Source organism: Etheostoma cragini, chromosome 18 (genome assembly GCF_013103735.1).
Source record: "Etheostoma cragini isolate CJK2018 chromosome 18, CSU_Ecrag_1.0, whole genome shotgun sequence".
Taxonomy (NCBI): Eukaryota; Metazoa; Chordata; class Actinopteri; order Perciformes; family Percidae; genus Etheostoma; species Etheostoma cragini.
Genome location: NC_048424.1, coordinates 3,865,144 through 3,869,326, shown reverse-complemented (window position 1 = coordinate 3,869,326; position 4,183 = coordinate 3,865,144). Strand labels below are relative to the sequence as shown.

Sequence of the window (4,183 nt, the reverse complement as noted above, 5' to 3'; positions counted from 1 at the left end):
TAAGATATAAAGGAAGGAAAAATGGGGAAGAGGAAAAATAAAAGAAAGGAAGGAAGGCAGAAAAGGTAGGAAGCAAGAAAAAAAACTAATGAAGGGTGTTTGGAGATGAAAAAGGAAGCAAGAAAGAGAGAGGAAAGCCAGGAATGACATAATCTGCCCCAAAGCAGATTCTCCTCAACAAGGCTCATTAAAAACATATATTTGCACATTTACCTCGTACCAAACCGCAGTTTTACTGTCTATTTTATGTTGTTTCGAGTGGTTACTGCAGAACGAATTAAAGATTTCTTGCAAATGTTTTTCCAGGCCAGTGGAACTTTGGATCGTCTGCCTGATGGTGGTAAAGTAAAGAGAGCTCTTTGGCTTTTAAATGTCTCATATATAAATTCCAGAGTATAAACATTCAGAGCAACATGAGAACAAGTAACTTTCATGTCATGCAGGATAAAGTTGCCTAACATCAAATGGCTCGCTTTGACACGGCACCGCTCACACAGCAGTTAGCTCACAGCTGGACGAACTGTGGCAGCTGGTGTTGTGCGCTGGATTCAGAAAGTGTTTGGTTATTTCCAAAGTGTTGTGATTGTGTAATTTATATATAAAAGATGGACCCATTTGGTTGTCTTTTGACTGTCGCCAGCTTGGTTCTTTGGGGAACCATTGTTGGGCCAGAGGGGGGAGCTGCTGCAACCCGTTCTCACTCCAAACTTGGGTAGTGGCTGTCAGTCAATTATGACGCAAAAACACCTTTTAGCGTGTATAGAACGCACAGGGCAGAGCAGCAGCTACACGGCGCTTGAAGATGACATAGTATTAAGAGAGGCAACAGTTGAGAGTAGTATGTAGAGAGATGTCAGTAGAGAGTAATGTGTAGAGAGACGTCAGTAGAGAGTAGTTTGTAGCGAGACAACAGTAGAGAGTAGTATGTAGAGACAACGGTAGAGAGCAGTATAAAAGACCGAAATTACGCGCAGGGAGATGGGGGTGGATGGTCAATCTACACAGGACTTTTACCTCGGAGACCGGGGTTCCTGTCCCGTTCTTCTTTTCCTTAACCCAACTGTCCTTTTGTTGTCCTGCATGTCATGAGCCCACTCACGATCTTTCCCCATACCTAACTGTGTCAAAAGTGATGCCATTAGTCCCCGCCCAGCGCGTTTAGATTAAGCTGTTTAGATCTGGGTTGAAGTCTTGTGTGTCTCCTTAGTCTATATCGACATCGTTCCACTTCAGGGATTGTTTAGGTGGCGTTGGATGTTCCGCTGGATGTCTCTCGATTTCGGCCAAATGTCTGTCCCATTCCTCTTTTTTTGTGTTGGCGTTCTAACCTCCGGTGGATTTCATAGGACTATGTTTACCTGCTCCTCAGACCTCTGCAGGGTAAATCCAGACAACTAGCTAGACTATCTGTCCAATCTGAGTTATCTGTTGAATGACTAAAACTACTCTCGACCGTCCACATGTCCCACCAAAACAAGTTCCTTCCTGAGACTATTTGGCAGCGGCACTGTGGTTCCATCCGACAATTATGATTGGTTTACAGAAATGCCAATTAACCAGAACACGTTTTTCTCCAATCCAGAAATGCTGTGTGGACTACAGAGACCTTCCTCCGCAGAACTGTGGAGGAAGGTCTGGCAAAGCTAGACTACTGTTGCGCTTCATGGGTGAAAGTCTTGTGTTGTCTTCTTAACTTCTTCCGGGACATGATCTCTGCTGAGCCGAACATCCCCCCCTGACCTCCTCCCATGAGGCTTTTCACCCTCTTACACAGCAGCAGTCAAAGTAGTGCTAAACATGTGGAATACAAACCAAATACAGTGCTTTTATTCTTACAGCGACATGTAAGAATTATTAATGAGAAGAAGCCAACAGAGTTTCTACAAGGTATCCACGAGAGAAGTTCTCACAGTTATGGTTTATTCTTCCTCTTGTTAATCATCAGAGAGAGACAAACACTTCATTGTTTGCTCTCATTCTCTCTCTCTCTGTCTCTCTCTCTCACACACAAAAACACAAAAACACACACACACACACACACACACACACCTTAGTTTCAGACCTACGGCTCACTGCTGCCCCCAACTTGTCACCAACAGAACGTTACCATGAGTAATAACTAGATTACTAGAGTAAGACTACATCAATCAGGAGCAGAATAAATAATACAAAATAAATTAAGTTATTTGCCTCTGTGAATTTTACAAAGATAAACCAACAGTAATTTGAAATGCAGAGTCTGCAAAGAATGTCTATAGCATGTGCAATGGGCTGATGTAATAGTCCAGGATGAAGGTTAGTGAAAAGCAAAAAAAAAAAATATATATATATATATATATATACTGGCTACTGTCACAGTTTGTAATACAAAACAGAAGTTTTCTTGTAGCAAAACCTGTCTCTTCTTTAATCCCTGCCAGGCCACGCTCTTGTATAAATGCATGCACGCGCACACACACACACACACACACACACACACACACACACACACACACACACACACACACACACACACACACACACAGTGCGAGTTGAGCTTCTCAGGTTATTTTGGGGGGGTCAGCTGTCGTCGTTTCCGTCAGCAGGACCCTCCTCTGTCCGTCCTCTGCCTCTCTCCGTCTCTCCTTCACCTCCTCTCCTTCACTCCGCTGATCCTGGTGAGGCTCTTTTCTTTCTCTACCTCTTTAGAAACCTCTTTACTTTCAGTCAAGTGTTTTTGTGTTGTGTTGTTGCAGAAATTCAGCATCAGAAGTGTCTCAGTTTGCTACTTTGCGATTCTTCAAGTACATTTCTTTGGAGAAAAATAAATGAGTTTTTATTCAGTATAGGCATTTAAATGAGCTACTGGGTGGTTAAGTGGCACTTGCGCCTATCTACTAATGTGGTTTACTGAATAATATTCCTGTAATCTAGCTAACTAACACGTGGAGGGCTCCGTAATGGCTGCCGAGGCACGAGAAGTTGCTCCGTCACATTTCTGTCAGGTCATGGTGAAATAATCTGTCCAAAGTTCAGTGTTTCAAAACATTCAGTCGCACTGTAATGTTAAAGTAAGAATGTTAATACCTATACATTCAGTGTATTTAAAGTCTATATTTTGCTAATGATTGATGATATTGTGTACTGTACAGATTGTGGCAGGAAGATGAAAGGCAACAAATTCTCACTCACATCTTGTAAAATACGGACGCTTGATCAGTTGCCTTTCTCGTTGTTATTGACGCTAAAGGTCTTCTCGAGCTTCAGTCTGTACACTTTGTCACTTTGAGATTATGGCTGTGTCTCAAACCGTCTACTTGCCCACTTCAGACACTTAATTTTAAGTATATAGTGTAGATAACGCAGTCAGTGCACTGAAAGTACCCGGATGACCTCCTAAAAACTGTCAAAAAGTTGAGTGTGGAACGCAGGACCCTAAATCTATACCCGATCTGTGTTGCCTGCACGATCAGTTACTATCATCTGATGATAATCCTGTTTTACGTGGATTTCTGGCACTGCACGATCTGTTCCACACTTCCGGTTGTAGTTGTAGCTGTTAGCCTCCACCGGGAAGCCAACGTTAGTTCAGCTAACAGCTAAAGATTTTTGTAAGATTTTGAGCAGATCCGCCCGCTCCTCATTTGCATACAGGAAAGTGGGCTGGAAAATAACATTCAAATTGTTAATTTTGGGACAATACTAACCATCAAAAGTGGGCACTACGGCAGTAAGTGGGCAATGCTCATTAGCAGCCTACTGACGGAATGAGACATAGCCTTTGTGATGTTTTGGCCTCTTTTTGTTGCGTCAATCTGTTTTAAAAACTTGCTTTTATTCCACGTACCGTCACTGTTTTTTGTTTGAGTGATGCAGGAATCTCCATTATTGTTGTCAGTTTTGCTATTTTTTTATTAAGGAAAAGTAAAAACTGATTGCAGCTGCTTGTTAAATGTGAATATTTTCTTCACTCTTCTGTGACAGTGAACTGAATATCTTTGAGTTGTTTATTTCGATCTGGTTGAAAGTTTGAAATTCAGGGGCAGGGGCCAATTTTGATTTAGAGGGTCATTACAGCAGGATTGTGTTTGAGAGGGGTAGTTAACATGAAGCAGGAAAAGAGAGTGGAGTTACACAACACAAAGAATCACATACTTCATATGGAATCTGTGTGTGGATACACAATGTTTGTGTGTGTGTGTGT

General features: G+C 42.1%; 1 protein-coding gene across 2 annotated transcripts in view; it reads left to right on the top strand.

Annotated features, from left to right (window-relative positions):
• Positions 1-2,545: 2,545 nt before the first annotated feature.
• Positions 2,546-4,183, top strand: part of txlnba (taxilin beta a) — an 11,826-nt gene continuing 10,188 nt past the window's right edge. For both annotated transcript variants that reach the window (XM_034899867.1, XM_034899866.1), the window contains exon 1: positions 2,546-2,657. The gene's annotated coding sequence lies outside the window, so the exon portion shown is untranslated. The remainder of the gene's footprint in view (positions 2,658-4,183) is intronic.